General features: G+C 36.3%; 1 protein-coding gene and 1 pseudogene across 3 annotated transcripts in view; one reads left to right on the forward strand and one right to left on the reverse strand.

Annotated features, from left to right (window-relative positions):
- Positions 1–24,481, reverse strand: part of FSTL5 (follistatin like 5) — an 856,262-nt gene that overhangs the window by 688,310 nt on the left and 143,471 nt on the right. The gene's annotated exons all lie outside the window — the stretch shown is intronic.
- On the forward strand, positions 13,610–14,917 carry LOC114046571 (annotated as a pseudogene).

A 24,481-nucleotide genomic window follows, 5' to 3' on the forward strand; every position in this document is an offset into this window, starting at 1 on the left:
GTGCAGATGATACCCTGATCTATTTAATTGTGACAGGCTTCTAATTCTTCTTGTTTCTAATTTCTCCTCCCCTTGCTTCACACATCTGCCAGTTTTCCTAAAACATAGCTCTTTCCCTACACAGAATCCTTCAGGGGCTCTTCATTGCCCAGACGATAAAATGAAAGCACATTAGCCTGACATTGAAGGCCTGACACAATCTTACTGCACCCAACTTTTTCAGCCTTAATTCACACCATTCTCCTTCCTATGCTCAAAGTTTTAGGCATACTAAACTATTTCTTGATATACTTTAATTCTCTCCAACTCTGTCCATTCAGTAGGCTGTCTCCTATGCCCATCCTATACCCATCTCCTATACAGTCCCTCCATGTAGAAATCTATCTTCTTTCAAGGCCCACCTCAAACATCACTTTCTCCATTAAGTCTTGCCTGGTTCTCAAAGCTAAATGAGATGAATTACTTCTCAAATTTAAAGAATTAGACCTCTTCTTTGTATTTATAACATACTTAGCTCTATAGCTACCATATCCTTCAACCCCACTACTCCCATTAGACCATAGGGTCTCTGAGAGCCGGAAATCTTTGTTTTTTTTGTTAGTTTATATGCTTATTTTTTGCACTTTGTGTAATTCTGATACCTAATAGTGTATCACATGTGAAGCATACTTAAACGTGTTTGTTGAATTGTTGTTGAACCAGATAATTTTTCCCAAAAGGCCAAGGGAAAGCCTAATGACAATCTTACTAATAGGACCATGCCAATAAGGAAAGAGGGACAGTTATTAAAAAAAAAATCTTTCCTGTGCTCTTTTAACACCATAAAGCTGAAAACAAAAGAAGATTAACACAATAGTTCAACCTCCTGCATTGAATGGAAAAGTGACTATATAAATCCAGGCCCCAAATATTAAAAGGAACACAGAGTTTAATTGCATTTAAAGAAGCAATAATCTTCTAATGTTAGCCATTTTCCAATGGAAGGTAAGCAAATAACTTCTGGAAATATGAAACATGAGCTAAAGTATTCTTTTGCATGAAACTAAAATCATTGATCTCTTCAGGTATTTGGTTCAAAGTTTTATATAGATCAACTTACAAATGTCACAATGTTAAACTTCCTTTCTCCCCTCCCTTTTTTATACTTAATAAAAATGATTTCAAAAAGAGATTAGGAATTCTTAAATTTTTTCTATTTTATGTAAAATTTATCATAGATTTGATATATCATAATAAAATGATTTATCTTTCACAGTATAATAAGCCTAGAAAGGGTTCACAAAGGTAGTAACCACTTTCTGTATCTCTTACTCTGCAATACAATTTCTAATATGTAAAAGACAATCAAAATTTAATGATGAAAAAAGGTAGAAAAAGGGATGAAACTTATTAGAGATTAGGTACATTACCATCAGGTATAACATTTAAAAAAAAAACACAGGGGCAACTAGATGGTACAGTGGATAGAGCTCTAGCCTTGGAGTCAGGAGGACCTGAGTTCAAACTCGGCCTCAGACACTTAACACTTGCCTAGCTGTCTGACCTGAGGCAAGTCACTTAATCCCAATTGTCTCACCAAAAAGAAAAAAAAAATTTTAAAAATCTGAGCATTCAAAATTATTTGTTTTATAAATACAGAATTCTAAAGTGACATCTGGACACATATATAATACAAATAAAACTGCAAAAGCAACACAGGCATTAAATATGTACAGTTCGGAACACAAGAATTATTGTGTTTTCTTATAGCAGAAACTAAAAAATAGTTACAGGCATGTTACAACATGTTGAGAAAATTTAAGACTGGTCAAAAGCCACCCTTGATTCCCTGTCAGCTGTGAAAGAGTTTTGGAGAAGTGTTTTTGGTTCATTTTGTCTTATGAAAAAAGAAAGAAGATAATTTGGGGCCAAAGAAAGTTTCCCAGATACTGAGACCTTCAATCCTTCATTCAATAAACTGTCCCTTAAAATAAGGTGATTAAACCAGGGGATGTGTAAAATCCTTATCAACTAGTTTTAAGTCTACTGTTACTAATACCCTATTCTAGAAGACACTGGGCTAGGTACTGTGAAGGATGCCAAGAGAACTGAAATAGTCTCCTTAAGGAACTTATGATCTGCTCAGGGAGATGTGAAGAGTACAGAGATCTAACATGGTAAGTGCCATAAGAGGGTTGCAAAGTATTATGAGGAGGCAGGGGAAGGAGAGATCACAAGCAGAGCAACAGTGAGGTAAAGCTGCCCAAAAAGAGGGGCATAAATTGGTTGTCTATGGTCATCAGAGTCTGTCACAAAGATGACCACTACTGGGCAATCTTCTCTAATGATAGAGGCTTGAAGGACTAAATATGTAGTTCTGAGACCAAATCCACAGGACGCATCAACACCACTCAGTTTTATTATTGGATGTGCTCTGTGTCCGGTTCCAAATCGGCACAGGAAGTAACCAGGGAACGCACAAGACTCCCAGGGATTTTTCTGAATTATTTAGAGGCAAGTATATAGTGCTGCACACACAAAGACTAAGTAAAGCAAGGCAGGGGGGTGTGAGGAACAACAAAGGTTCAAGTTGAACCATTACAAACTTCTTGGATAACTACTCTTACACACTATATTGTAACTTGTGTGAGAGTGTGACTGTTCTGACCAAAGTATGCTACTGTTAAGGTTTAGGAGCTTAGGAGTGCTGGAACCCGGGAATCATGACACATGAGTCCTGCCTGACAAAATTCAACCCAAGCCTTCTTTCAGCCAAAGACAAGGTTTATTAGACTATCTGCCATATTGGTCAGACTGTCAAGGAATCCAAACATTACTGAGCTATTGGGTAGATGACGAGAATCTGAGCAATGGCTAGATTTTAAGAATCTGAGTACCTTAATGGAAACAAGATGAACTTTATATACAGAAAGGGATCTAAGAGTAGCCAAATAGTTTGGGGTGACTGGAGGAGGGGTTTAAGGAGGATCTGGATGCAAGTGGCAGTAAGCTGGGGTGAACAGAATGCCAGGGACCTGGACCATGTGGCCATGTGGCCAAGGGAGAATGAAGCCTAGTTAGGATTAAGGGTGGGAAGTGGCCTGGGGCCATAGGGAGGTAACAGAACAATGAAAGGCCAGTTGACAGGAATATAGCCCCTGGTGAAAGCCAGAGATTTGGCTAGATGGGCAAGTCCAGGGTTTTTCCTTTTTGGGGTTCAGATCCCAAAGATATGTTTTTTTCCTTTCAGGGGTTCAGATCCCATCCCCTTCACTACCACTGAAGCACAGGAGTTGTTTAAAATACTTGATTTTTCTTTTATTGGATAGAGAGAAAGCCCTCAAAGTGGGGCTAGGAAAGAGATGGCTGCAATGTTTTAGAGAAGAAAATACATCAGAAATTAGATTATACTATAGAGATTCTTTATCAGAATCCATGAACTTTGAAAAAGTGGTAATTATTTCAATTTAATTAATTTCTTTTGTAATTATAAGTATTTTGTTTTATGTGCATATATATGTATATATACATAAATACAGAACATATATACATACATACATAATATATATATACATAAAGATATATGTGTGTGTGTGTGTATATATATATGTGTATATGTATGTACATTCTGAGAACAGATCCCATACTGCCCAAGAGGTCCATGACACAAAACAGGAATCCTTATTAGCACTAAGAAAAGGAAAAACTAGGAGATATTATTATGAAGACAGAAGTTATTCTTAGATATGAATTACCACTATCAAATTCCCAACACTACAAATTCAAAGAGAAAGTTGTATTTTTTGCTTTGGAGGAAATATGATTCTACAACCCGCTATTATGGGGAAGGAAGAATCTTTTTATTGTGATTCAACCTTTTTTCCTCCAATGTCATTCCTTAAGAGTAGTAACAAAGGGAACTACAGATTCATGCCTCATATAAAAGCTTCATTAGCCTTATCTGTTCCCATTTCTCAATAGTGGCTCCCTCTTCATTAGCACACAGCCCCTCCTCCCATCCCTACTCACTCCCATTAATCTGACCAGCTCAGGTCAGTTTTCTTGTTCCTTCCCATTAACTGGACAGTCTGCTCGAGTACAGAACTCAGGGTTCTCTACTTTGCTGGCTGCAACTTCACAGGATGAATCACCTTGAGGTACTCCTAAATGAGCAGATTCTGACCCAGAGTTTTGACTAATGTCATTACCTCCCATTCTAGCGGCAACCTCCCCTATTCTCCTCTACCCTCCCTTCTCCTCTCTTATCTGAGGATGTTCTGCCCCAAAGGAGGGTAAATTTTGATGGCAAAAGCTACCCAGTTAACTTGGGGTTTACTGGCTAGATTTCTTTCTCAAAGACCAAGCCTCAAACCCAATTCACTCTGGATCTCATAGATTGGATAACAATAGGTCCCTGACCAAACACCACTTAATGGTTATTTTTTGGGACCTTCTGGCTCAGAGTGAACGTAAATAGTAACTGTTTCTCTTTTGGCCAGCAACCCTGAGGGTCATCTCCTCCCAGTTTGATTTTTTTTTAATTAAAGTGGCCATAAGTTGACTCACTTCTTAAAGAGGCCTATTCTCCAAATGGGCATTGCCTCACCCAAAGTGAGAACTTGAAAAGACCTTAGCTTAAAAGGGCCAAGGTCCCCCATTGCATCCTGAGCCATCTCCAGTAGTCCTGATCCATATCTGGCCACTGGACCCTGATGGCTCTGGAGGAGTGAGGCTGGTGACTTTGCAAGGCATCCCTTCCCTCAAATCAAAGTCAATTGCAAGTCATCATCTGCCTGATGTCATAGTCCTCTTAGAGAGTGAAGGACAAACCACAACCATAACACTTTCCCTATTTCTGCCCATGCTTGCCTTCTAAATGCTACTACTTGTAATTGCATGGTAGAAAGTGTGATCAAATCAAAGCATTACAAGATCAAAACGTAGAAAGAACTTCAGCAATCATGTAGTTCAACTCATTCATGAAATGCTCATATAAGCATATGGGCTCTACTGGAAGAACTCCAAGAAGGAGGCCTCCCATCAAGTCTTGAGGTAGGCATTTGAATTTTTAACACATTTGATTGATAAGAAATTATGATTTTCCACCCCCACCCCCTTCAAGTATAATCTTGCATCTTTGCAACTTCCAGTAATTGTCCCTGGCTCTACCTACTAAAGGCAAACAGAACAAATCTAATCCCTCTTCTGTCTCCCTGCATCTCCTCTTCTCCAGTTCCTTCAATCAGTCTTCATGTGGCATCAATTCAAGGCTCTTATCCATCCCAGTTGCCTTCTCCTGGACACTCTCCAGTGCATCAATCTGATTGTTCAACTAGGGCATTCATAATTAAATACAATTCTCTAGATGAGATCTGGACAACGCAGACTACACTGAGATTATCACCTTCATGTTCCTGGAAGCTCTGCCTCTATATGTAACCAAACATAGTATTTTTTTTTTAAGCAATTGGAGTTAAATGACTTGCCCAAGGTCACACAGCTATTAAGTGTCAAGTATTTGGTCTGAGGCCGCATTTGAACTCAGGTCCTTCCTCCTGACATCAGGGCCGGGGTGCTCTATTCACTGCGCCACCTAGCTGCCCCAAATATAGCATTTTTGACTTAAATATCACACTGCTGCCTCACATTGAACTTGTCTGACTTCTGCTAAGCATCTAGAAGGGAGTGGTCAACAATGTCAAATGTTATAGAAAGGTCAAGGAGAATGAGGTTGTTGTGTCTTATAGTTAAAGTCAATACGACCCTGTATATAAGACTCTTCACAGAATGAAAACCAGAAAACTGAGCTGTGGAATTCTGGATAATTATAGAGGGTAAAACTAGGTGCTCTGGATAGAAATTACAAGGAAGTTGAATTTACATCAGTATAAAAGATTTAAAAAAAACTACAGTCATTCAAAAATTGCATAAAGCAGACTTAGAAGGCAGCAAGTTCCTCATCATTAGTAATATTTAAGGAGAACCTTGATTTCCATCTGTAAATTATGGTATAGAGAAAATTCTTTTGTTAGATGGGATATTGGGTTAAATAACCTCTTCAGTCCCTTAGAATCCTAAGATTATTATTTTTTAAATGTAAAGGCACATATTAAGGTTTTAAAAAATCATTTTCAGAGGCAACCTGGCTTGGTAGCTGCTCACATGAAACCAATATGAGGGTTTAAACTGAATATAAGCCCAATCAATATTATATGATAATATGACACAGCTACAAAAAAAAAAAGCATATCCATGCACACACACTCCAATTCTCTTTAAATCTGTGTCCTCCTATGTATTCCCTCCAGGGATGCATACTGCAACTGGTGCATACATGCTCATCCTGTGCAACTCCTATAAATCTCTCCAACATGCTATGAAACCTCCTTGCATTCAAAATTATGAGGATACTAATGAAGAACATAAACTGTCCATTAGTAGATAATTCCTCACTTAACCAGTCTATTATTTTTTCCCAGTTAGGCATTTTTCTAATGACAGCCTTTATACTACTTGTCCACATAATTCTTCATTTGTAATTTGTTGGTACTAACTCCCATCCTCTATGTACTTTCTCTATTACTCCATGGGTGACCCTTCCTTCCTTTTAATTCTTCAGAAGCTATAATGTTTATGATTTATGACAATACATTACCAAAGGGAGCTTAGTATAAAAGAGATTGGTGTTTATTTTATGGATAATATTGGGGGCATTAAAAACATTTTAATTTCCCAGAAGATTATGTGAGTTTAAGCATCATTTGATCATCATAGATTACCACCTCATTTTATAGATATGGAAACTAAGGTCATGAAAGGTTAAATGACTTGCCCAGGGATTCACAAATAGGAGGTAGCAGATGTAGGATTTGAATTCAGGCCTTATTGTTTGAAATCCAGCATTCTACCTACCACATATTGCTGCTTCACAATGTCCCTGACTCAAGGGGTTTAATAGTAATTGCTTCATTTTTGTTTAGAATGTTATTTCCATTTATGATTGACAACAACTGCCCACAGTTCAAAGAAGTGTTCAAAGAAGATTTGAGTTCAGTAGAAATAAAAATTTTTGGATCAATTAAAATAGTCCAGTATGATTGTCTCATGAGATTAGACATTTGGAAATGGAAGGCACATCAGAGGCAATTTAATACAGCCTTCATTATTTTACAGGGGAGGAAACTGAGGTCCAGATAGGCTAAGGTCATATAGGTAGCAAGTGTCACAAGTAGAATTTGAACCTAGGTCCTCTGACTCCAAATGTAGTACTCTTTCAGTTTATATCACGAGAAATAGGCAAATACAGGACAAATAACCATCTCTCAGAGGTGACATAATGAGAATTGTTGCATCTTCTGGAAGATTGGACTAGAAAACATATATAATAAGAATTATCCAATATTCACAGGGAAAACAAATGTGTTTTTTTCCAAAGTTTCCTATTTCAGTTATCTCTAATCTAATGGTCCTGAATATTGTTTGCAGTGCAAATATAAATGATAATGTATAAACATTAGCAAAGAGTAGTAATGACCTTATGTTTTTACATCATTCTATTGCTTATAAGGTCTTTACACATATCTTATTTGATTTTTATGATAAGTAGCTTTTACAGTAAGTAGCTTTTATGATAAGTAGATCATTGGATCACACATTTAGAAGAGGAAGGGATACTAAAAGCCTTGTAGTCTAACCCCCTCCATTTGTGACAGAAGAAAACAAACAAAAAAACCCTGAGGTTCAGAAAATTGACCTCTTTTACCCTAGAGACTACACAGATCTAGTACGAAGCACAGACTTGATTCAAACCCAGGTCTTCCAACTTCAAATCTGGTGTTATTTCTACCAACCTACAATTATGTGGACATTAGTGTCAACTCTTCCTTCAAATTCCCCTTTTTGGTCTGGATCTATAATTTTCCTGCAATAGTGAACTCCTGATGAAGGAAATATTTTCCCTGACTTAGATCAGGAATTTATCTGTCACTTAGTCCTTAGAGAACTGTTGGGGCCACTGAGAGGTTGTGATTTATCCAAGGTCACTCAGCTAGTAAAAGGAAGAGGCAGAACCCTAACTTAATGGTTCCTCATTCTAAGCGAACCCATCATTTAAGCATCCCATCCCATCCCATTCTATCCCATGGCCTCCCCTTTAGTTTATATCATGGTGTCTTCTATAATGCAGATCTAATGCTTGCCAAGATAAATGGAATTTCCATGACAAAAGAATGTGATTTGTTGCACTGGCAGTTAAAAGTTTTTCCAAGTCTACATGATTGAAAACTTTTTTGATGTTTGTTTCAAATTTTTGAAATAGTAAAAAGCTAATGATGATAATAATAATAATAATTTGTAGTGACCTTATTAAGACTTGTATTTGGAAAAAGTCATTAATAGCTACAAGCTGCTTTGACTCAATTCCTGGAGCAAAGCTTAGCTTAAATATAATTTCTCAGCAATCCTATAGCTGAGTCCTCATTCATATTTATTACACTGCCCATCTTGTGAAGTTGATGTGAGGAAGGTTCTTTATTAACCTTTGAGTATTATGTGAGTTATTGTTTTTGTTTATGGAGTAGTAGTGGCGATGGTAATAGCAGCCGCAGCAGCAGCAGCAGTATTGTTACTACCATTATTTTCACCAAAAATTGACCAAAGCAATATGGACTCAATCCTTCATAGTACTGGTATATTGCTTCAGAAGGCAAGAAACTGACAGCCAGGAATTTTATCTTACCTGTGCAGCATTTTACAGTTGGCCCAGTGAATAGGCTCCAACAAAGGTTTTGATTGGCCCTTTTCATCTACAAGTAGGGCTTCAATAACTATCAGGGCAATGTTGTTAAGAGTTGTCTTTCTATCTGCCCTGAGGAGGCAGAGTGGCGTGATGGATGGACTGCTAGGCTTGGATTCAGCAAGGCATGAATTCTTTATTTCATTCAAGTGTTAAGTGTTTAGTGAATGCAGAACAATGTCCTTAGCCACTGAGGACCTGAGTAAATAGCTCTCTGCTTTTGTGGAGCTTACAGCTTAGCAGGGGGTGAGGCAATGTAATAAACAATTATAATGCATAATATTATAGAATAAATGCATTTGAAAGTTGCAAAAAAATGCTCTGTGAAATCCAAAGGTGAAAGACTGATATTAACTGAGAGTAGCAGAAAAGGTGATTAAGTAAGTACATATTTCAGGGCAGCTAGGTGGCCCTGGATTCAGGAAGACCTGAGTTCAAATACGGCCTCAAACCAAACACTTGACACTAGCTGTGTGATACTAGGCAAGTCACTTAACCCCAACTGCCTAAGCAAAAAAAAAAGAAAAAAAAAGTATGTATTTGGATAAAAAGAGATAATAGCCCTGCAAAAATGGAAGTCTTAACGGAGTCAAATTCATCAATAATAACTTTTGATTTTAAGGCCTTCATTTTAAATAACAAGATCGTAGAGAATCATGTGATGTGATGTTTGTCATAAGAGTAGTATATAGCAAGGAAGCAGTTTTGATACAAATGAGCAAAGATAATTTGTTAAATATGAGTTGCTTGTCAAACATATGATATGTTCTCTAATTTTCCAGTGTTGGTGTTACATTTTAAAGAGTAAAATGTTATGCTAAACAAGTAAAAAAATTCCTAAATTTAATGTGTGCACATGTGTGTACACATGTGCACAGTCACATATATGTATACACTCACAGTTTAAGGAGACAGAGTGCGTCCTTACATACAAATTAATTTAATAAAAATAATTTAGATAAAAGGGCAACTGAGGGAAAAAACTCTTATTTTAAACTCATATCAAATTAGAGTGTATATATGTACATATGGATGCATGCATACATATGCTGAAGTATGTATATATGTTACATACACATGCATTTTACATATGTGTCCATACATGGACATGTGGATACACATATATAATTGTACTCCAATTGGATACAAGTTTAAAATAAGGGCTTTCACTTTAATTTCCTTTTTATCAAAATTATTTCTATTAATCTAATCTACTGGTTTTATTTGAAAATAGCATCAAATAATTGTTTTTCTCATTATGCTGTGTTCATTATTCATTAGCTAAAATATTCATATATTTCATTATTTATTACATAATTTGAGTAATTTAGAATCATGTAAGTCTTTCAGGCCAAAGTCTAAACGGTTTGCAAGAAAACCATCCTCCCATCCATTGCCAAACTGAAATAAGAAAGTGTAACAGAACTCTGTAATGAATTGGAAAGCAGATGGATTTAGGAGGAAGCAGAGGCAGAGGAGGAATGAAAACAGAGAATACAGGATACCTGTTCTTCTGTGCTGTTTTGTTTTTTTCTGAAACATAGTATATTTCCATTTTTCTAGATTTTCGTGTTTGCTTCCCTTTTCAAATTTTCATCTTTTTTTCCCCTTCCATTTCTCTTCACCTAGACATTTGCCTTCGCTCTTTTTTGTTCTTTGGGCCATGCATAAATTAAGGCAGGAATCCTATATTTGTCTTGTCAAATCCAGTTCTGTGCTTTTCCTCTTTCCTGCTCCCTGGTCGTAGGGTAATACACACACACACACACGCACACACACACACACACATTCTCCAAGAAATAAAACTCAGATTCCATATGCTCCAAAGAAAATGTTTTGTAACATGTAAAATAGATATTACACACACTTGCAGTATTATTTTCTAGGCAAAGGCAACAAGAGCACATTTTCTGAATCTAATACATGCAGTATTCTGAGCAGCACAGAACAGCTTTGATCAGGCAAAGAGAAAGCCACTTCAATAACTTATTTGCTAAACACGCAACATAATGCAAACATAGCTTCTCCATTTCAGAATCATCCACAATACACGCATATGCTCTACTGGCAAGGTAGTTTCATCATCTATGATTTTATCAGTATGAGAGCTGGTGTGGGTAATCCCTTCTAAGTGTTATGCTGGTAAATCCTAGTGGACTCCTGAGGCAGTACACCAAAGTTATGTGACTTGGCCTTCCTCATACTCCTAACACCCATCAGAAGTTGAATTTGAATGCAGGTTTTCTAGTCTCCAAGTCCAATGTGACAGTCACTAGGTCATACTACATTATAAGAAAAAGAAAATACTTTGATAACATTATAATGAGATATTTCTGTAGCAGCTTTACAATGCTCATATAATTCCAGAGATTATCTAGTCCACCTCCTTCCCTTTAGATGGACTTCAAAGCTATGATTAGGAATTTTGGAGCCTGAGTTGAGCACTAAAATCGACATCTAAGGCAAGTAACATAAGGTAGGGGAGTCAGCTCAACCTGCCATATAGTTGTTTACAATGTTAACTGTCTAATTCTCTACCTTTTGTTTTCTCAATTTTCTCAATTTTAAACTATTTTTCCCCTATACTGACAGAGGATCCTCCGTGCTGTTCACACCTTCTAAATTCAGAACAAGGGTCAAAGATATGGCAAATTCATCTTGCTTGCAACTGGCTTGAACCAATCTTTCTGCAAGCTGTTATGTCTTTTTACTGTGACACAGTATATAACAAATGTCCTTGAATGTAAAAGGGTGGGCAGCTCACTTAAAACACTTTCAGTGTTCTAGATTTATTAACCAAAATTGCCATTTCTTTTTTCCTCTCTTACTAAAAAACTAAAACAAGTACTGTGCTAGAATATTAGATTTTTTTTTTTATTTTTTGCTTTCTAGTATGAAGGAGATGGTGTGGAAAAAAGGGCGGAAAAAAAGGAGGAAAAATACTGGTTTTGAATATAGAAAAAGTGTTCCTGTTCTTGCCTGCTGAAGGAGTACTCTAGAGAAAATGTGGATTGAGGCAATACTTTACTGAGTTTTTCCCTCTTCCACACCAATTTCTAACATCATACAAAGCAAATGGGATTATAATATTCTTTTTAAAGTTCTTGTTCTCTTTAGGGAAAAAATACTCATTTAAAAATCAACATTTTTATTTCATAAGTTTCTTTGTAAAGGAATCACTATTTGGTATTGTCAAATGAAATTTCAATCAATATTAAACTATCAGATAAAGAGCAAGTCAAAAGGTTATCCTATTATGGTCATAATAGAAACTAATTGAACATTTAAAAAGTATTTACAGTTAGGTGACACAGTGGATAGGGCACTGGGATTGGAATCAAGAAGATTCATCTTCATGAGTTAAAATTTGGCTTCAGACACTTGCTAGCTGTGTTATCTTGGGTTACTCATTTAACCCTGTTTGCCTCAGATTCTCATCTGTAAAATGAGCTGGAGAAGGAAATGGCAAACCACTCCATTATCTTTGCCAAGAAAACCCTAAATGGGGTCACAAAGAGGTGGACACAATTGAAACCACTGAACAACAACATGAAAACATTCCTAATTTTATTCTATTTACAACTATGAGTTAATTTAGAGTATTACAAGAATAAGAAATAGTCAAATTCAGATAAGATCAAACAATCTATTTTTTCTATAAGAAAGTTAATTTCAGTTAATATGATTTCTTTAATTTTGACTAAAAAATCAAAGAACCATGTTTCTAACATTTATGTGAAGGGACACTGATCCTACCTAGAAGCTTACCACATCACAAGATTCAATATATTTTCCTATTTACCACACTAGTTTAATTATCACTTTTTATATATTAGCTGTATCCATAAAATGAAATCTCTTTGAAAGGAAGAAAACATATATAAAGATACTGAAAAAATGTTTCTGATTATTCGAATTATAGGCTGCCTTTAGGTTTTTATATAAGCCAGATTTTGCAAGGAAGATAAAGTGGAGAGGGGCTCTGTTGTATGCACAGTAAAATTTAGCCCACATTATAACAGAATTTATGGGGTAGTGATACACTTTTTATAACTATGTTTTAATGTATAGCAGTTATAGTAAGGAACTTGCTATGTGCCTCGAGCAAGAATTCCAATATGTATAGGCCCTTATCAATTGATAATGAAATGGCTTTTCCAACAATTCATCATTTTCTTCAACACAAGACGGTAATAGATAGGAGGGAAAACAGTAGCTGGAGCAAAAAGTCTTTCCCTTAACCAGATGTACCACCACTCTCATTTCATCCTCCAAGACAAATATAATGTTTTTTTAATTTCAAAAATGTTATCAAATGTGGGGTTTTTATGTATATTTTGTTTCATGATGTGAGATGTCTTTTAGATCAAATTATGACTTATGTAGTGTTGAGTAACCTATGAACTCCAAGCCTGATGTTGTATTACCATAAAACATCCAAAAGTTAAAAATGAATAAATATTATGAATAAAATTTCTTCTAATAAATGTCATATGAAACCCAAATTGGAAGAGCTAATACCTCTCTTGGAGGACTTGCCATATAATGGTACTCCATGAAAAAATGTAATCATGTTGTGCTATGTCACTGCTCTTTATTTCCAGATTTCAAAGAAAAAAATATAGTATTTAATTTACTTTTGAGTGCTTTAAAAAATCAAGAAATAGGCAGTGAGCAGTTTCTCCTCCTCTGTGCTCCATTTTATCTTCTCTCTGCACTTGCCAAATGGTGCATGAGGCTTCCCTACTCGCTTCCTTTGGGTTGTTTTTTGTACCTTTCCAGCTTTTGGCCAGCCCCACCCTTCTTTTTCTTCCCTTTTATCTTCTGACCCTCACCATGAATGAGGAGTACCACCCAATCGGGCTGGGCGCCAGCCTCACAGAATGCACACTTTCTAGGATCACGTCAGTAAATGGGAAGAAAGTCTTTCACATTGATAGAAACCTTTTATTATGGCAGTGAAAGTGCATCCATTACACCACTGGAAGATTGATACAAGAGGTTTAATATTCCAGGATCACCACCAGCCTCAGTGGGAAGGGGAAGAGACTGGAATGTGGATCTAATCCCCAAATTCCTTATGGCAAATGGTCAGTTGGTTAAGATGCTGCTTTAAACAAAGTCACCTGATATCTGGACTTCCAAGTAACCGAAGGAAGCTTTGTCTAAAAGAAGGGAAAATATACATAGTTCATTCCACTGAGGCAGAAACCTTAGTATCTAGCCTGGTGGGGCTGTTAAGAAACATCAGTCCAGGAAATTCTTAGTATATGTTGGAAACTTTGATGAGAAAGACTCCAGAACTTTTAAGAGTATTGATCCTAAGAAGACTACAAAGCGAGATATGTACAAGAAGTTTAATTTGGGCCAAGATGTCATAGATTTCACTGGCCACACCCTTGCCCTTTACAGAACTGATGACTATTTAGATCAACCATGTTATAGAACCATCAACAGGATTAAAGATTATAGCGACTCTTTGGCAAGCTATAGCAAGAGTCTATATCTTTATTCTCTCTATGGCCTTGGAGAGCCATCCCAAGGATTTGCAAGGCTAAGTGCCATTTATGGAGGTCCTTATAGATTGAACAAACCAATTGAAGAAATCATTGTAAAAGATGGAGAAGTGATTGGTGTGAAATCTAAAGGAGAGATTGCCCATTGCAAGCAGCTCATCTGTGACCCTAGTTATGCAAAAGAGAGAGTTAAAAAAGTAGGCCAGTTGATCAGATTTATCTGTATCCTAAGCCACACAATAAAGATCACTAATGATGCCAATTCATGCCAGATCCAGAACCAGGTCAACTGGAAATCAGATATCTACATTTGCATGATTTCTTCTGCACACAATGTGGCTGCACAAGGAAAGTATATTGCCATTGATAGCACTACTGCAGAAACCAGAGAACCTGAGAGGGAAATCAGAGCAACATTAGAGCTTTTGGAGCCAATTGAACAGAAATTTATTAGCATCAATGAGCTATAGATTCCAACTGATTTGGGAACAGAAAGTCCTGCCCTTATGATGCTATAACTCACTTTGAGACAACCTGGGATGATATTAAAGACAAGAGAATGGCAGGGTCTGAGTTTGACTTTGAAGAAATGAAAACAACAAAAAATGACATTTATGGGGGAAACTAATAGCAGTAATATGTTAATATCCAATTAGGAGAAATTTAAATTTCAGCTAATACACAGTTATATCAAGAACCTAATGAACATTATATGAAATAAAAAAATCAAGAAATGTTTATAATCTATTAATGAGTAAAAAAAGATAGAAAAGGGCATTAGGGACTTTCAATGAACTATTCTTAAGGAAAGAGCATACTATTTTTGCCCTTCAAAAAGAAAAGAATAAGAATGAAGCACTTGTTCCTTCAACAAACATTACCTAAGTCCAATCCATTATGTTAAGTGTTAAGGGAAGATACAAGTATTGAGATGCCTTTCCATTAATGAGCTGCCAGTCTAGAAGCACAGTATCTTCTGTCCAGAAAACAAAGTACTACAACTATAAGCAAAAGGGATTAGAATAAAAATTAAATTGAGTGTTCAATGTGCCAATTGAATGAGATTGACAAAGCTTTATTGATTTGCTAGTTATCTGAAACTGTAGCCTTCAATAAGTCATCTGTAGCACAGGTATAAATTTTAAAAATTGAAATCCTCAAATGTACACAGAATAATAGCAGTACTGGAGGGGAAATACATACCTAAAAATAAACCATAATTAGAACAGATAATATGGAATACCATTTTAATGAAAACGTGGCATTTTAGATTCCAGTGCCCTAGAAAACTTGTCATGCCCATTTGTTTTCATGCAGAAACATGACTAAACTTTCTTTAAAATTCCAAAACACTGACTCCAAACTAGTTCAATTCCATTTAATTGATAATTATTGAGTGCCTACTATGTGCTGGGACTATGTAAAAGCCCTGGGAGACACAAAGATAGATACAAATCAGTTCTTGCCCTGGGCATGTCACCACATTGAGGAAATTAAAGCAGCTGCAATTTGGTCATGTTTCCAAGGAATGCACTAGCCCTCTCCTATCTGAGGTTGCCAGTAGGTAAAGGGAGAGAGAAATTAAGGATTAGCATTTCTTAGAGTAAATTATTCTCTTTTCAGATTATTCAGAGTGAATCATTCAATAGGCTTGTATTAAGCTCTTATCAAGTGCTAGGTACTGTGCTAATGACAGCAGATGCCAAAGGTGGGGTAGGTGAAATGATTCTTGCCCTCAAAGACCTCACAATTTAATGAATCATTTCCTGTTATCTTGAACAGTCAAGTTCCTGAGCTTCTGTGTAGCCTTGGACCAGTCACTTGATCTCTCTAATCAGGATCCTCCTCTGCAAAATGAGGGAGCTGGGCTTGAGGACCTCTATGGCCCCTCATAGCTCTAATTAGATCTGTGATCCTATGATTGAGATACAAGAAATATGATGGAATGGAGGAAATAGATGGAATGGAGGAAAACTATTTTTTGCCAGTACATGAAAGATGAAATAATATGTAATAAATTTATAATAATCATAGCATCCTGTGAGAACTAGGGAACTAGGGGAGATCTGATAGAGTTAGTGGTAAGTGAACTTGATTAGATTAAACTGGGCAAGACCTCAATAAGTACAGTGAAATGGGGAAAGGAAAATCATAGGCTCATAGATTTAAAGCTACAAAGGGACTTTTGGGGGTCAAATCTAACTGTCTCATTTTTAAGATGAAGAAATTGAGGCAGAGAGAGTTTAAATAATTTATCCAGAGTTATACAGTTATTAGTTGCCTGATGGGATCTGAATGCATGGCTTCATGCCTCCAAGTCCATTGACCTATACGCTATTAACCAAATTCAGTTAGAAAGAACAACATGGGCAAAGGAACAGGAAAACAAAGTTCAAGATATTATTGGAGAAAAGGAAATGGTTCAATCTGGCTAGAGTGTAAGTGAGCAGTGTGAGATAATTGTGAAAAATAAAATGCAGCCAACTGGGAAGGGCTTTCTTTTTTTTTTTTCTGGCAAGGCAGTTGGGGTTAAGTGACTTGCCCAAGGTCACACAGTTAGTATGTGTCAAGTGTTTGGTCTGAGGCCAGATTTGAGCTCAGGTCCTCCTGACTTCAGGGCGGTGGGAAGGGCTTTCAATGGCAGACTAAGTATTGAGTTTGGATCTTATTCAGTGGGCATCTATGATACAACAAGGTCTTAATTTGTGTAAATAATGAATCCCCTGAACTGGTTACATGTATTTGAATATACATTTTTCTAAGTTATAAATGTATAAAATAAGATAATTGGTTCCACCCCAATGGAAATATGCAATGTTAATTCAAATGACGTGGCTACTTCAAGAGATTAATTATTTGCACTAATTGGGATCCAGCTGCAATATTTACCACTGTCTTAAAAAAGTAACAAGATATTCTTTCAAATGCCTTACTGACATCTCTCCTATTGAAAATTAAGCCCATGTCCAGTCACAGGAGCACACTGCTCAGTTGTACAGAGACTTATTATGCTCCTACTAAATCTTTTCTTCTCCCATTGTCCTCTTCTCTTCTGGTCCTCTAATACAGACTTAAAGGGTTATTTCCCCATACTTTCAGAAATTCTCTTTTTGCTTCCAGAATTACTCCAAGGTGCTCTTTTATTATTTAAGCTGCACACTTCAAAATAGACATAATATAATAACTGCCTAACAAAGGCCCAGTAAAGTGAAAGGGAGGCAGTTAGTTCTTACAGGATTTACTTCTGTTGTATATCTTATGGCATGCTTATCTTTCCAGTAACTCCATTTAACAATAATATTTATATAGTCAATAGAAGTAATGAGAACCTTCCTTGCCACTTAAGGAAAATGAAAAATTGTAGACATGTTGTTTAGGTTACGCAATGAAAACTAATTGCATAGAAATCTCTCTAGTTTTGTTTAAAAGTAAGTATAATTACATAATTGTTGATTGTGGCTTTGTTCTAAGTGGTACAGTAGAAGAAGCATAGGTTTAGTATTGGAGCAGTGGGTTCAGATCCACTTAACTCTTCGGGGGCTGAGTTTCTGTGCCAGCAAAATGAAGATACTGAAACAGAAGACGACCCTTACAGTCTTCCAGCTCTAGATCTTTGATCCAACTGTATATCAGAAGATTATTTTTTGTTATTTGTTTGATTTTTGGTCAGGCCCGTGATTTCATGGGTGAAGGGAGAGAACTCTGGTTGAAGACACTCCTTCTACCAATGCTTATTGACAACTGCTTAGCAATTTGTATTCTTATCCAAGGTATCATAGCCATTATGTATCAGAGGGGACTCTTGAACCCAGATCTTTGGGACTTTGAAGCCCTCTTGATTACAAGAAGATGTGTTAACTCCTTGGCTGGAATTAATTAGGGGCATTTGGAAATCAGTGTGTAGTAATGGGTAAGAAACACTAAAATTTCCACTTAAAATTAAATTTTAAATTTAAAAAGTTCAATTTTAAAAATTCAATTTCAAAAGTTAGGCTAAGGACCAATCCTAGGCAAAATTATAAGAGAAGAGGAATGGTTCTTAACCTGATGGTCACTGATAGGTAGGTAGACAGACAGATAGATAGATAACCATATTTCCATATAATTGATTTTCTTTGTACTCCTATGTATTTTTTAAGCATTAAAAACATTATTCTAATAAGGAATCTATAGCTTTCAACTGTTGTCAAAAGGGTCCATGACACAAAAAAATGTTAAGGATGTAGGAAATGTGGTTGGGAATGTTGCTTCTGCATATCACTTATCAGGATGATGAGTAGCTGCTGGGTTATTGACAGCTGTAGGCTGCTGACAAGGAAATGTGGGGAATGGGAGATGTAATTAGGGGCAGAGACTCATATGGGGAAATCAGGTGCTCCGGATAGGCTCTAAACCCTTCATTACTCAGCCAATGGGGAAATAGGGGAGGGAACTGTGATTCGGGCCTAGGAATAAAAAGCTCTGTTCTCCCTTCTGTAAGGTGTGCCCACACATGGGACACCCAGCCTTGATAGGCTGTTAATAAAAAGTTTTTTCTGATTCATCAATGGCTTCTTGGAACTTTTGCTGCTAACAAGGACCTCTATTCTAGAGTGAAGGACAATTTATCCAAGTGTAAAATATTTTCTCTTGCTGTTTACTGGCTATTCAGGGGGCATGTCTTATTAGAAAGGTACTGTACCATCAGATGAGCAATCTAGGGTCATCTTGCCTCTATCCCTTATTAGGTATGTGACCACAGATATGTCATGTAATATAGCTGAAATTTAATTTCCTCATCTGCAATAATGAGGATGATAACACATATATGACTCTCTTCAGAACTGTCATAGAGTTATAATTTAATATTTATATAGCAAATCATTCTATAAATGTTAGTTATTTTTCTTCTCTCTCATCTAGGCCTGTCCTGTTCAGACAAGCAGGCACACAGATTTTGGACCAGTATGCTAGGTGACATTTGGAATGGATCTTATAAAATCATTCTCATCAATGTTTTAACAACTTACTGTGACTTCATGGTTTACTTGTGTAAAGAGTATGATTATTGTATAAGAAATTAATACAGTAGCTCAAAGGACTATCCACTCTCTAGGTGGACTTTCAGCCATCTATGACAGGTCAATAAGGGAGACTGGGGGAGGGGGATGGACAGGAAAGACCCTATGGCACAAGGGACCTCTCATAATATAAAGACATTTTTTTTTCCTGAGGCTAACCTTACATAAGTCCACAACCTAACTCAGCATGACACAGTGAGGAATAAGGTTATACCTCAGAGATCTAGCTTGAGGTTCTGATTTTATAGGCTGACACATGGTAGGACAGGCAAGGAAGTTTACTCGTGCAGAAGAAAACTAGCTGAAATGCTTATGAAGTATCACACACCAGACTATGTCCCCTCTTAATATCAGTGTTCTCTAGCCAAATGAATCTCAACTATATCCTAAGTGTTGAATCTGAACAGTGAGATAGATATCATTAGGGCTAAGATTAGATATTTGGCCCTGGGGAGACATAAATAAGCAGCATTGACAGTAGAGGGGTAGGGATGGTAAGACATGGAACACTGAGATTTGAGAAGTAGTATTATAGACGATGGAGAACTGGACACAAAGTAAGGAGACCTTACTATTTCAAGTTCCTTATGATACATACTGCCTATATGACCTTGGCCCTATTAATTAACCTCTTGGTGCCTATAGGTAACTCTCTTACTTATTCACAGAACAGTTAGAGATCTACATTGCTAAATGGAAATTCCTTGCTACATTGCTAAGGGGAAATTCCTGCATTGGTCTGGATCCTCTTTCATGCCCCCCCCCCCCAAATGGAATCACTGGACACAAGAAAGAGAGGTAGTAAAGACTGAAAGATGCCTCCAGAGCACAGGAAAAAAAAATCTGGCTTTTATGGATGTTGTGAAGAAGGTGAGGGAGTAGGATGTTAAAAAGTCTCTGTCATTGAGAAGAAGAGTCATTATTTACTCTTGAGTAAACTGTTTATCTTCCAAGGCCTCAGTTTCTTTAACCTTCTTTATTCTTTATTTATTTCTTTATCTTTTATTCCTTCTTTAATGAAGGAAATCAACTAGATGATCTCTAAGGTCTTTTGCATCCTTTAATCATCAGTCTTTACTCTCATGCAAGTGAAATAGCTTTGTAGTTAATGGACTTAAAACAGTATGACATGATAAATTAAACTGAATCAGAGAGATTAGATTTTGAAGAGGAAAGCTGAGCAGGGCATCTTACCTATACACCAGGTATGAGAAGCCAGGGAAGCTTCAAGGTAGCTGTCCAAGATTCTAGATGCAGACCACAGGGAACAGTACCGATGGGGTCAGGATAAAGAGATTTTGCTAAGAAAGAGTGTTTCTCTAAAGGGCACTGAAGAATATATTCTTTGGAATTAAACTTGTTTATCAATTACAACGCTAAATGACCCTAGAATTGTCACTGAGAAACAAGCATCATTTCACAAATAATATTAAACTTAAAACTGGAGGGCATGGGTTCCAATTTCAAAGTCAAGCTACTTTTCTGCATTTCAGCTTCCTCATCTGTAAAATGGTGGGGTTTGAACCTACATTTTCAGTCCAACCTAAAGGTCAATCATTAGGTGACCTCAAAAGGCCCCTCAAGCTCTAACATCTATGATCATTTGATCCATAATTTTCCTGAACTTCTTGAAATATTTTAGCTATCAGTACTGTCTAGCCATAACCTATATCCATTTAGCTAGGAACACACTGAAAATGTCAGAGTAGCATCATATTTACACCTATCATGTTAGGAACAAAACAGCTTTCTTTTGCAAATTTCTTTAAGATGCCCTTCTGGAGCCCTAGTGTAAATTAAGAAACACAAAATTCTAAGTCTGTTTAATTTTAAATTGCAAAAGAGCTAATTCTAATAATGAAATAACCCCTTACAGCAAGTTTTTGAATCATTAGAGGACTTGCAGATAGTATCTTCTGAATGCAAACAAGATAATCATACAAATGCATATATCAAGTAGCCCTTTCTCCAAACACTGGTGGGCATGCATATTCAACAGAATGCAAATATTGACTTTTCTGATAGCAACCAGATCAGATTGCTAAAGTGTCTGATGGGAAATTGCAATCACTTTGTGAGAAGCTGCAATGACCTTCAATGGCCTCTCTGGCTAGGATGCTGGGGACTTGATCTTCCAAATCTGCTAACCTTTAAACAGTTGCCACAATTGGAGGGGGAAAAAATAGACATCTGGAAAAGGGCAAGTCTCTGTCAGTACACAAAGGGCTTGAAAGAAAGTAAACAGGTTTCATGTCTCCTAATGTTTCTCCAGAGATCAAAGGTAAAAAAAACTGCAGGTTGAGATGGACTTCTCAGAGATGAAAGCTAGGACATGACAGGAACACTTTATCTGCATAAGCAAAGAAGAAAATAGAAAAGGTCACATAATTCTATGTCCAGTGAGAAGTATACCCAAAAATGTGCTTGACTACTTACAATTTTAAGAAGTATGCAAAATACTGTGGGAAAGATTTAGAAGTTAGGCTTCCACAGCAGAACATGGGAATTCTGAGGAGGACTTCCAAGATTTTGTGGATAGTCCCTCAACCCATCAGAAAGTCCCCCAAACCTTCTGCAAATGAACTACTTCCTTAAGACAGAGCCCCAAGAGGCTAAATCAGTTGCGACTTGTCAGGGTCATTGACGGGGCAAAGGCTTTTCTCCACTGAGCTTGCTTAATAAGCTTATTGAATATTAACTGACACATCCCGAGGGCAGAGATAGTTGCCATTTTCGAACATGAGACACATGACAGGCGGGGGAGATTAACACTACAAGGAGTAACATAGGATGGGCAGTTCAGGAAAGTGTAACCCAAATAAGCTGGTTCAATCCCAGCTCAAATGAGAGGAGGATGGATTTTACTAACCATTCAAAAGTTGGCTCTGCTTCCATATTGGCGAGCATGTGCCGTTCTAGGGTGTGGTGTGCTTGCTTCTTGAGAGAAGCATAATGAAGGCTTTCTTTCACACACTCTTGTAGTAGATTTTTGTTTCAGATTTTCTAACAATACCTTCAATATAGATATAACACTGTTGTTTTAAATATATATATATATATAATTTATCTAAATAATATATTTAATATTATTTTATAGATTTGGATGCAACCTAGGTTATCTAGGGTCACTATTTGGCCCCTCTCACATAGAAAAAAAATTAAAAACAATAAAAGTTCTAGCCTATAAGTTAGCTTTTGATGATGTCCCATGGAATGGTATAAGGGGTCTTGCTATACTGTGCCATTAAATTAAACTAAAGTAAATTATGCAGGAAAGAAAATATTTCAGAGACCTTGTACTCAACATTTTAAATTACTTTCTAATTATAGCAATTCCAAAGTGAAAGAAGAAATCTAGCTCTACCCAGGAGGCATTTTTTCTTAGATTTAGCTTGAATAGCCCTACTATTCAAAGAATCAGGAGATATGTCTTTTAATTCTTAACTCAATAATTTTGACCTAATTTGGTAATCTTACAGAGTTTTTATGTTTCTGTGTCATTTGATTTGCTAAAGACTTGAATGAAAAGGCTGTGTATGCACAGAAGAGTTTGATTATTTCTCTAGGCACCTTATTCCTACAATTAGGAGTATCTGACAAGGTACCAGTGATCTTTATCGGCAACTACTGTGAATAGGAGTCATTTATACACCCAGAGAACAAGCTTCTGTTGTCTGGACCATTTCAATGACTCTGTTTTGCTGACTTGAATAATAAAGCCTCTTCATGAATCTCTAAAAAAAGGTGTTGTTTAATTCCCTGGGTAGCATAGTGTTAATGAAAATATAAACAACTGAACTTTTTTTCAGAGAGAGATTTTAAGCTGGAAAAAATGATAGAATTCGGACATTGATTTAATATATATATATATATGTATATGTATATATGTATGTATGTATACATATACAGGTATATAATCATAAACATATGTATCTGAATATATGTATACATACATATCTAATACATATAAAAGTATGTGTGTATTGATTTAGATACACACACACATTCATGTCTGTGTCTCTACCACAGATCATTTGGAAAAGACTCATATAGAAGACAGAAAAGACATGGTTGTTCCAGCCTATGTTCTACAATGAACTTTCAATATAACTTAATTCTCTCATTTTCCCTGGGCCAGTTTTCTTCACAGTAACATAAAAGAATGGGGCAAGATCATCCCTTATGACCTTTTCAGAGTTAGGATTCTGTACTTTAAAATATCTACAAATTATATTTAATAAGTTAATACAAAAGAATAGTGTGATGCTGTAAGAAATGATGAATGTAATAAACACAGAAAACCATGGAAAAATTTGCCAGAACTGATGCAGAGTAAAGTAAGCAGAACCAAGAATATACTATATACAATGACTACAAAAATATGAACAGAAAAAACAATCACATACTAATTGATAAAGAATGATATATAATTACAAAAAACCAGAGATATGAAAAGATACTGCCCTCTGCTCCTATGCAAAATTTGGATGACAGGGGGTAGCACATCCCTCAGATGCTGAACGTCGTACCTGTTGTCAGATTTACGTATATATGTGTGTGTATATACATATTTGTGTGTACATATATATGTGTTATATATGTATATACAATTACACACACATATGTGTGTGTGTATAAAATCGTTTCCTGAATTTTTCTTTAAAAAGTATTTGCCATAAGAAATGGCTCTTCAGGAGGGATACAAGGGGAAATGTAAGTGATATAAAAACAAGATAATCAATACAAAATTTAATGAATACTTACACAATTAAAAATAGTGATTCTGAATTATTTGCCTCAAACATATTAAGTAATAATAGCAAAATTTTAAAAATTCCTATGTAGTATCAAACAAACTTATAAAGGCCCAAACTATAATTTTGTCACAATGTTTATATATCCTAAAGTCTGATAGACTCCTATGAAGATGCTCATAATAGTCTTTAAGATGTCTAATGAGGGTGTCAACTTTTGGCAGATCCTGCCAAACTAAAAAGCTTCAATTAAGGACCCAATCATTGTTCATCTCTCTGTTATCTGAGGACCAGCCTACCTAAGTTCATAGAAGCTTATCACTAAGTTGATTGCAGAATGGTGAATTTTTCCATCCCAGAAGTACTTAAAAGGCCATT

Source organism: Vombatus ursinus, unplaced genomic scaffold, assembly GCF_900497805.2.
Source record: "Vombatus ursinus unplaced genomic scaffold, bare-nosed wombat genome assembly UNPS02014784.1, whole genome shotgun sequence".
NCBI lineage: Eukaryota > Metazoa > Chordata > Mammalia > Diprotodontia > Vombatidae > Vombatus > Vombatus ursinus.